Source organism: Tympanuchus pallidicinctus, unplaced genomic scaffold (assembly GCF_026119805.1).
Source record: "Tympanuchus pallidicinctus isolate F22 unplaced genomic scaffold, pur_lepc_1.0 scaffold21, whole genome shotgun sequence".
Lineage (NCBI taxonomy): Eukaryota > Metazoa > Chordata > Aves > Galliformes > Phasianidae > Tympanuchus > Tympanuchus pallidicinctus.
The window spans coordinates 11,970,523-11,981,421 of NW_026294733.1; the positions used below are offsets into that span (position 1 = coordinate 11,970,523).

At 54.0% G+C, this 10,899-nt stretch overlaps 1 pseudogene; it reads right to left on the reverse strand.

Annotated features, from left to right (window-relative positions):
• Positions 1–4,021: 4,021 nt before the first annotated feature.
• LOC128081400 (protocadherin beta-15-like) lies at positions 4,022–7,752 on the reverse strand (annotated as a pseudogene).
• Between the last annotated feature and the right edge of the window lie 3,147 nt (positions 7,753–10,899).

Genomic DNA, 10,899 nt, shown 5'->3' on the forward strand with positions numbered 1-10,899 from the left:
AGCAAAGAAGAGAAGGAGATAGCAGGGCAGGACAGGGAAGGGAAAAACTCAGTCTATCTCTATTGATAAGCTCCCTTCGAGTATCGGAAGGCCACCGTGAGGTCTCCCCTCAGTCCTCCTCCAGGCTGAACAAGCCAGTCCACCTCAGTCTTTCTTCATACAGGAGGTGCTTCAGCCTTGTAATCACCTTCACAACCTCCCCTCAATTCTGCTTCAATTGTTCCACAGCACTCCAGGTGGTTCCTGAAGAAGGCAGAAGGGAGTGGGACAATCACTTCTCTCACCCTGCAGGCCACTGCTCTTCTGATGGAGCCCAGGATACAGCTTGCCATCTGGGCTTATGGCTCATGTCAAACTTTTTGTCCACCTGAAACTCCAAGTTCTTCTCCACCTTGCAGTACTCTGTCAGCTCATGGAACGACCTGAGTCCAACTTCAAGCCACTTCCGTTTGTGGAACCTCATTCAACTCACGTGGGCTCACTTTTCAAGCTTGTCCAGGTGCCTTTGGAAGGCAACCCTTCCTTCTATTGTATCAACTGCACCACTGAAATAAATGTTACCAGCTGACTTGCTGAGGGTGCATTTCATCCCACTCTCAAGATCCACTGACAAGGATTTTGAGGAGCACTGGTTCCAGCACAGACCCCAGGGGACACCACTGGTCACTGGCCTCCACCTGACATGGAGCTCTTGACCACAATCCTATGTCTGTAAGCATTCAACCTTCTCCACTGAACAGTCCACCACTCAAATGCGTATCTCTTCAGCATACAGATAAAGATGTTGTGTGGGACCATGTCAAAGGCCTTGCACAGGTCCATGTCGATGACATCACTTATACATCCTCTGTCTAATGATGCTGTTCCTGCACCATAGAAGTACACCAGGTGGATCAGACAGGATCTGCCCTCACTGAAGCAACACTGGCTGTGTTGGATCCCCTCCTTTTCTTGCATGTGTCTTAACATGGCTTCCAGAAGAATCTGTGGCTCAATCTTCCCCGGCACAGACATGAGGCTCGTGGGTCTGTCGTTTCCTGAGCCTTCTGAGAAGGCAACACCCTCGCCCATCCTTCCCTGCATAACTCTTGTAAACAGCATGTATCTCTTCATCGCAGAATTCCAGTTGTGTGAAGCTTCTCACCACATTTCCATGAGAACATACGCACAATACTTTTCTAATTTTCTATGTTGTGGTTTCCAGCTCTGGCTTATTTCCCATGATGATGCATTCCATTGGGATACAGGAACTTCAGATGGGCTTTAAGATGTGCTGCCTTCCTCAGTGTTCTCTTCCTCTCTCATTTAGAACAGCCTTGAGGGAAGAGAACACTGCCTGTGCTTCCAATCCCTTCAGTATCCCTCCAAGAAATATGAATTCTCTTCATTTTTTGTAGTCTGCTCATTGCAACCTCATTAACTCTATTTGAATTATTAGGATAGAGTAGTTCTCCAGTTTCACAAGCTATGGGAGCCTCTTCTTGTTACTGCAAAGTCAGACTCTCATCTTCAATGAGATACAGACATTGCTGTGCTTTCCTCTTCCATTCCTTTTGCTTGGAAGCATAAGAGTAACTGAAAGTCAAAACAGCATCAGAAATCAAGACAGTTTTCCATCTTTCCCTTCCTTTCCTTCTTTCCTCCCATGCGTGCAATGAATCCATCTGTCCATCTTGCCGTTTGGGATAGTTGCCATCTTTCAAGTTACTATTGATACTGCAACACAGGAACTACTAGTGAAACAACCATGGGCCAAGTATATAAGCAGACAAAATTGTGAATACAGCCCTTAATTTGTGCCATGCAAAATAACAGTGACACCTGGGATCCATCTCCTTGTACACCTTGTACACTTGATTGGCCCTTGGCACCTCAGGGAGAGGAGGGTTGACCCATGACCTTGCTTATTGTAACCTCATCTTTGGTTTCGATATGGAGGGAACAGATCCAGGCACAGAAGAGCTTCCAATGATACTTCCCACTCTGACTGCGCTCAGTGCACAACAGACATGTTGCTGTTCACCTTCAGGTGTAGAAGTGTATGAAAGCAAAAACGAGCACATTGAGCTATAAATAATACACCCCTATGTTGCCAGTCCAGAGCTACCTGAACCACTTCAGCCCTAGCAGATTTATGCACCTGCTGGTTATTTTGATGATATTCCATGTCTTAGGTTTGTGAGCACCACAGAGATCCTATTATGGTAATCACATTCTCCACATGGGCAGCAATACCTTTACACAATGCAGCAGGCATGAGGGGTTTGCCTCTGTGCTACCAGTAATTCTCCTTGTATGATCTTAACCACTCCCAAGGAGTATTTTCCACCATTCATGATTAAGCACAGAGAGAGAGCACTGATCACTTTTCTCATTCGGCAATAGCCAAAGCCAGCAGCATGGCCTGTGCTTCTGCACATTGGTTCCATTCACCCTCTTATTCAGTAGTTTCTGCAACTTGTCATGAAGGACTCCATACTCCAGAAAATGCTCCTGCATAGTCAGGAGAAAGACAATCTTTGCCTCCATTATGGCTCATGACAATAAGTTGATATTTGCAGTCAGTCTCTCATCCTACATATAGAGGCAGCTGATACTGACACAGATGGTTCACCAGTTCAGCCAGAAGGCCTTGCACAGGGACTGGAGAAACTGCAGGGCCTGTTTTGAGGGTGGGAACAACTCCAAGGCCTCCTGCAGGAACTGGAACGATTATAGAGCATGTCACGCATCTGGGAGCAACCACAGTGTGTTGAATGGGTTGGAGCAACCACGGGACATATTGTAGAGGAAGGAGAAACTTCAAGGCCGGGCCTATGAGTTGGACCAACCACAGGGCCTGCTGTGAGAAATGGGGCGACTACAGGGGCTCTCATGGGAGTTGAAGAAACAGCAGGGATTGTCACTCTTAGAGGACTGGGGTGACTCCATGGCCTGTTTGGAGGACTGATGAAACTACAGGGCCTGTCGCAGGATTTGAGGCAACCGCAGGCTGTGATGGAGGAGCTGGAGCAACTGCAGGGCAGATGGCAGGGTTGCAGTAACTACAGGCCTGTGGCGGCAGTTGGAGCAGCCACAGAGCACGGAGCAGGGATTGGAGCCACCACAGCAACTGGCACAGGCCTCAAAGCAACCACAGGCACTGCAGGGAGGGCTGAAGAAACTGTAGGAGCTATCAAAGCAGTTGCAGCAGCCACAGGGCCCGTCACACTGTCATCAGAGTTAGAGACCTGCTCTTCCCCTCTCTTGACTGTGAACATTCTGAACAAGTCCAACCAACCCCTTGGGAAGGAACCATGCCCCCTTTGGGAAAGGTCTCTCCCCACTTTTAGAGTTCTGTGTGATGTCACATGGCAGAGAACGTCTCTCTGGCCAGTTCAGGCCAGCAGGCCTCCTTCTGCCCCCTACCAGCTTCTTGTGCACCACCAGCACGCTCACTCTCAGGGCACAATCAGAAGCAGAAATGGCCCTGGCTCTGTGCAGCACTGCTCAGCAACAGCTCACTAGTCACTGTTCTAAACGTGCTTTTCCTCCTAAAGGCCAAACAAACCATCATATCAGCCACTACAAAGCAAGTCAGCTCCATTCACATGAAAAACAGGACAATCAGCAACACAGAAACATCTTACAGAAACCAGCTGTAAGCCAGCATCAGCACATCCAGTTGGAATGCAGCTCCTCATTCATGGCACACAGCAGTTACAGCACCACCTGCTATCTGTGCCCTTATGCTCCTCCCAATGCTGCTGATTCGCCCCTAGGACCTCAGAGAGAGGAAGGGGGACCCGTCCCCTTCTTTTACTGTACCCTGATGGCTGGCACCGCTGTGGCAGGGAACAGATCCGGATGAGAAGAGCTTCCCCAGACACTGCTCACCATGACTGCCCTCATTTCACACGGACACAGGGACCTGAAGCTGTCCTGCAGCTTCACCTGTAGAAGGCTTTAAGAGCAACACTGATCCTCAATGCATCTCTACAACAGAATAACAACTTTGCACAGAAGAGTGAAGCTCAGACTCTTTCAGACTTCTCAGCAGACTTTATTGGTTTCTGTCACCAGGCATTCAACTCCAGTAGATACATGAGCAAAGGGAAATTCCACATTGCTTTGAATCTTCTATTATCTAATATTCCATAATCCTGACATGTTCCAGAATCATTCATTTTGACTTTACTCTGGGAAAAGAACCAAACCAAACCAACAACCAAAACTAAAACAGAGAAATAGTGCATAAAAGCAGATGTATGAACATGAGAGCTTCAATATTAGAAAATTTACTTCTTTTTCACTTAATGCATAGGAGCAATAGCACTATCACAATTAAATATCATGTCTCATTGATCCCCGCATGCATCCACCTCCAAACGTAACAAATATTTAAATAAGAACACGTGAATAAAGTACTGCATCAGAGGAGATTGTCCTTGACTTCTCACACAGCACATCTCTGCTTCCCTGGTGATTTTTGGTACAGTGTTGGTGACTCCTTCATTTCAATTGGAAGAGATCAGCCCACGAGGACCGAGATGCTTCTCCTCCTCCCTTACTGATGGCTGAGCCAGGGGCTTTGATCCAAACTGGCATTCTCCTCTGCTGCCCTGGCACCCGTGCCTTCAGAGACGGGAGCTCGGCCCTGCAAAGAACACAGTGCAGGGCTGACATGGGGCCGTTAACGCTAAGCAGGAAAACATTTAAACCCTGTAACGAGTCCTATAGAACTATTAAGGCTCTGCTTGAAGACCTCAGACAAGCAAAACAGGAAATCTTATTGGGATCAGGAAGACGGGAGCAGACACTAACAGTTCCCGAAGGAACAAATACCGTGCCCTAAAGACAACGGTAAAAAGAGGATATGGGATGGGGGAACTCAGACAGCAACGGAGGGGAAACTGACTCCGAGGTGACAGCAGTTATGCCGTCGCCGATGCCGTGCAGGAGAAACGCGACGCCACCCATCACCGCCACGGCCTCGCCGCAGCTCCCCGCCGTCGCACAGCCGCCCTCGGGGCCGAACCCTCCCTCGCAGCCTCCGTCCCCGCCTCCCTCCGTGCCCCGCACCGCGCTGCCCCCGCGCTCCCCCTCGGCCCCCGCGCGGGGCTCCGCTCCCTCACCTGCACGGCCCAGTCGCCTTCTTCTTGGCCGAGGCCGGCCGAGCCCAGCGAGCTCCGGCGCTCGGCCGCGCCGTGCGGCAGCCCGGCGGGGAAGCAGGGCAAGAGCGGCCCGAGGAAGCGGAACTCGCTGTCGACGGTGCCGGCGGCGAGGCGCACGTCGTAGACGTAGCTGCGGGGCAGGGAGCCGGCGCCGCTGTCGGCGGCGGAGCGCGGGAAGGCGGGCAAGGTCCCCGGCTCGCCCCGCCGGGCCCGCCGCACATGGGCGGCCACGGCGGCCGCCGCGCCGGCCACGAAGAGCGCGGACACGCAGGCCAAGCAGACGCTGAGGTACAGGGTGAGGCGGCCGTCGGGCTCGGCGGCCGGCGCCTCTTCGCTCGCCCGCAGGCGGCCTTCGGAGAAGCCGTCGGCCAGGGCGACGGCCAGCGTGGCGCTGGCGGAGCGCGGCGGCCGCCCGCGGTCCCGCACCAGCACCACCAGCCTGTGCCGGGCCGCGTCGCGCTCGCCCACGGCCCGCGCCGTGCGCACCTCGCCGCTGTGCAGCCCCACGCGGAACAGCCCCGGCTCCGTCGCCTTGGCCAGCTCGTAGCACAGCCACGCGTTCTGCCCCGCGTCCGCGTCCACCGCCACCACCTTGGCCACCAGGTAGCCCGCCCGCGCCCGCCGCGGCACCAGCTCGCCCAGCGCCGCGCCGCCGTCGGCCGGCGGGTGCAGCACCACGGGCGCGTTGTCGTTCTCGTCCCGCACCAGCACCCGCACCAGCGCCGTGGCGCTCCGCGGCGGCGAGCCCCCGTCGGCGGCGACCACCGTCACCTCCACGGCGCGCACCTGCTCGTAGTCCAGCGGCCGCACCACGGACACGGCCCCGCTCTCGCCGTCCACCGACACGGCGGGCCGCTCCTCGCCCTCCTCCCGCACCAGCGCGTACCTCACGCGCCCGTTCGCGCCCGCGTCCGCGTCCGTCGCCTTCACGCTGCCGATCCGCACCGCGCCCGCCTCGTTCTCGCTCACCCACATGCTGTACGCCGCCTGCGTGAAGCGAGGCGCGTTGTCGTTCACGTCGCCGACCCGCACCCGCACGCTCTCGCGAGCGCTCAGCCGCGCCCGGCCCCGGTCCGTGGCCACGATGCTCACGTTGTACTCGGCCGCCGTCTCCCTGTCCAGGGCCGCGCTGGTGCGCAGCTCGTAGTGGTCGGCGAACGCGGCCGTCAGGCTGAACGGCACGTCGCCCTCCACGGCGCACTCCGTCCGCCCGTTGTCGCCGGAGTCGCGGTCCCGCACGCTCAGCAGGGCCACCACGGTGCGCGGCGGGGCGTCCTCGGGGATGGACGCGCTCACCGAGCTCAGCTCGATCTCCGGCGCGTTGTCGTTCTCGTCCAGCACCTCCACGTGCACTTTGCAGTGCGCAGACAGACCGCCGCCGTCGCTGGCTCTCAACACCAGTTCATGGAGTTTTTCTTCTTCGTAATCTAAACTGCGTGAGACACGAATCTCGCCCGTCTCCGGGTTCAGTTCAAATAGCTGTTGCGATTGCTCTGACATCTCAGTGAATTCGTACCGCACTTTGCCGTTGGTTCCTTCGTCGGGATCCGCGGCCGACACCCGCACCACCAGCTGCCCCGGGGGGCTGTTCTCGGCCACGCGCACCTCGTACACCTCCCGCGAGAACACCGGCATGTTGTCGTTGGCATCCAGCACCACCACCCGCACCTCAGCCGTGCCCGACCTGGGCGGCGAGCCCCCGTCCGTGGCTGTCAGCACCAAATGCAGCTCCTTCTGCTCCTCGCGGTCCAAAGGTCTCTCTAGGACGAGCTCCGCGTATCTGCCTCCCACTTTACCTATTCCCTGATTTAGGGAGAAATGCGAGTTTGAGGAGAGGCTATAATTCTGCAAGCCATTCATCCCAACGTCCTTATCCTGCGCGTTTCCTAAATGGAGGTGAGTCCCGGGAGACGCCGTTTCAAGCATCTCAAAAACCATCTCTTTCTGCGGGAACACGGGGGAGTTGTCGTTCACGTCGCGAAGCTCCACCTCCCCGCGGATCAGCTGCACCGGGTTCTCAAAGAACAGCTTAAAGAAGAGCGCGCAGCTCTCGCTGTGCGGACAGATCCGCTCTCGGTCCAGCGTCTCCGTGACCGTCAGGACGCCGCTGTGCGGATCCAGGCGGAAATGCTGCTCGCTCCCCTCGGACACCACGCGCGCCTTGCGAGCCGCCAGCTGGCTCGGAGAAAGCCCCAGGTCCCGGGCGACGTTGCCCACCCACGAGTCCCTCGCCATTTCCTCCCACACGGAATAGCGCAGCGTTTCGGCCCCGCTCTCCCACACGCAAACGCACACGAGCCACAGCACCACTCGCCTCTGGCCGCCGCCGCTCCGGCTCCCGCTCGCCGTCCCTCTCCGCCACGGCCGGCCTTTCCCGGCGCCCTCCATGCCTCGCCGCCTTGCTCGCCGGCCCCGACGCGCCGCGCTGCCGCTCGCCGACCCCAAGCCGCCGCACTTGGACAGCGCCTCGGCCCCCGAGCCCCCGAGCGCCCGGCTCCGTGCCCCGCCGCCCTTCCCCAGCGGCTCGCACGGCTCTTCTGCGCGCCTGCGCCTCAAAGCGCGCTGCGGCCACAGGGAGCTGCCGCTCCGCGGACAACATCCCCACCCAGCGGCGCGACCGAGAATTGCTCCCGCGTCTTTTCTGCTTGGCTCGTGCTCCATGTTGTAATCCCGAGCATTTTTCTATTGGTTTCGTAGTGCTGTTTTCCATTTTTTTTCTGTCTTGTTTGTCCGCGCAGGACCTTTAGAAATTTGAACGGACTGGAGAAGCACACATGTGTGAGAATGTGATTATGAGAGACAGTGCGAGAACGCTAACAAGGAAAAGTCTTGGAAGCAAATGCTTCGATTGCAGCTTCGTTCGCCATTAAGCAATATTCTCTTGTTTTGTTCTGAGTCATTCGCTGATGCCTTCATAACTTCTTTTTTAAAAAATTCGTAACTGTGTTAATAGCAGAAAGTTGCAAACCCGTTGGTCTAGTTAGATTTATAGCTGGTTGACCACTTCACGAGGATGCTTTTTTTTGGCTTGGAATCGTGATAGGATTTAGAAGATTAAATTATATTTCCTTCCTTCCTTCCTTCCTTCCTTCCTTCCTTCCTTCCTTCCTTCCTTCCTTCCTTCCTTCCTTCCTTCCTTCCTTCCTTCCTTCCTTCCTTCCTTCCTTCCTTCCTTCCTTCCTTCCTTCCTTCCTTCCTTCCTTCCTTCCTTCCTTCCTTCCTTCCTTCCTTCCTTCCTTCCTTCCTTTTCCTTCCTTTTCCTTCCATGCTTCCATCCATCAGTTGGGGATGTGTCCATCTCTGAAGTTTCTATTTTTTCAGCAACACCGAAACTTGTAAAACCAGCCATTGCCCAACTACATCAATAGATGGTGTTTGGAATATGACTCTTAAAACTCACTCCATGCAGAAATAACAGTGACACCTGGGTCCCACTTGTTTATTCCCTCAGCAGTGCTTCTGATTGACCCTCTTCTCTCTTCTGATTGACTCTCTTCTCAGAGAGAAGAAGGTGGATCTGGAATCTTGCTTTACTGTAAGGTGCTTCATGAGTGATGAGGTGCTGTGAGGTACCATCGTGATAGTGAACAGATCCAGGCTGAGAAGTGCTTCCATGGGCACTTCTCACTCCAGCTCTCCTCCGTTCACAGGGAGGTGTTCTCTTTCAGAATCAGGTGCAGAAGAGGTATAAGACGAACAGTGATCCTTCACAGATTCTTAGGTAGAATATCTTTGCACATCAGAAGATAGTGCCCTTAGAATGTGGCTTTCAGATTTAGAGAAATGTGAAATACAATAGGGAACTTACTCTGCAGCATTTGAGAGCTAACGCTTCTTTTTTCCTTTGAGTCGCTGCAATGAAACGGGTACTTACGATAGGAAAAGCAAAACGTAGCTGAAGGCGCATTGTGTGTAGGACAGAGTAAGGAACAAAAGCCACAATAAGATGTATAGTCTATAAGAATGTGACAGAGACTTCTCTTATATCTTTCAGATATCACGTAGTGATGTAGCAGGCTTCCTCTACTTTTTATTTAGTGATGACTTCTTTATCCAAAGAAGGTAACTCAGAAACTCCTCTTGAAGATTTGTATTTTATTCTTAGGAAAGAGCCACAGCAACTTGTTCCAGTCAGTTCCTGTTGTGTCTCCATATTTCAGAACACAGCATTCCTGAAAGAATATTCATCCCGCATTTCTGCAGCCTGAACAATTCCCTTTTCCAAAATCTTGCTCTTCCATCTGAAATTCACGTCAGCCGAGTGAAATCTCAGAGCTGCCATGTCGTGTGCAGCTCCTCTCAGACGAAAGCTTAAGCTTCTTCTCCATCACTGCCTCGCAGCTCTGAGAACCGTCCCCTCCGGCTCACATCAGCAGCAGCACCGATTCTTTCCCGAACCGCCGTGATTTCCATTTCCATGGCCGCTTGCAGAGATGAAGGTTCGCTCCCCTCCTGCACTTTCCAGCCGCTCCCCAAGTCTCCTCTCTTCTCTCTTCCCTCTACCCTCTACTCTCTTCTCTGTCTCCTCTCTGAATTCCCAACGCTCTCGCAGAGCTGCAGCCCTGAGCTGCCCTCTGGATAGAAGCGTGAGAAAAGCCAGGAAAATCGTTCCTCACCTTCTGGCTCTCCGTTATACTGCACTTACCGGCCTATAATCCTGTTTGAGGCTTTCCGAGACCCAAACGAGCCTCCTCTCTGCGTTCAGTCCTAAGCTCCCCCGTCTCTCTGCTAAAAGTAAACGTCTTTCTCGCGGTGCTTACCAACCAATGGGCTCTGCCTGGCTCCAGATGCCTCAGGAACGGCGGATGGCATCAGCAGGCAGCGGAAAGCTCGCCTGATTTTCCCCTTCCTTCCCATTCTCAATCCTGCTTTTCTCTCTTGGCTTTTTTCCTGATGGTTCTCCGTGCGGCAGATCCTTTGGAAGGGCTTTGAGCTGGGACGTTATTCCAGTGCAGCCGAGCTATTTCGGCTAAAGATCTCGCAGCGAACGGCAGCCCGGCAGCATCCGGCTGATTCTCGGTTCCATCCGTGCTCGGCAGCGGCCAACAGCGGCACTGGGCGTCCAGCACAGGAACTACACTCGGCCGTCTGTTGCCAACCTCAGCGCCTCCTCGCAGTATCACTTAGATCCAACTTTCCACCTACCGTCAATATTGGCCATTCAGCCATGTCACACGGTACCACCTCTACACGTTTCTTGAACGCCTGCAGGGACAGTGACTGCCCCACATCTCTGGGCAGCCTGTTCCAATCCTCAGTCAGGTCTCATCTGCTAACAGAGCAAATTAAGAAATACTCTTCCCACCTGAAGCACTTGGCAAATAGACACTCTTTCTTAGTGCTCTGCTACTACTCTTAATAGTCATCTGGTTTGACACTAATAATCCAAGCCAGTATGGAACATTCTGTACAAACCAGATGTGAAATGATTTGAGAAGGAGATATTCTGGGCACACATAGGGAGAACTGATTGTGCAGAACATCTTCTGGAAGTCAGGGAGATCATCTGGGAGTTTTCAAGTACACACAGGCTGCAGGAGGGTGGATGGTGATAGGACAAGGGGGAATGGTCTTAAACTGAGACAGGGGAGGTTTGGGTTGGATATATGCTGGAAGTTTTTCACGCAGAGGGTGGTGAGGCACTGGAACAGGTTGCCCAAGGAGGCTGTGGATGCGCCATCCCTGGAGGCATTTAAGACCAGACTGGATGTGGCTCTGGGCAGCCTGGGCTGGTGCTTGGCGACCT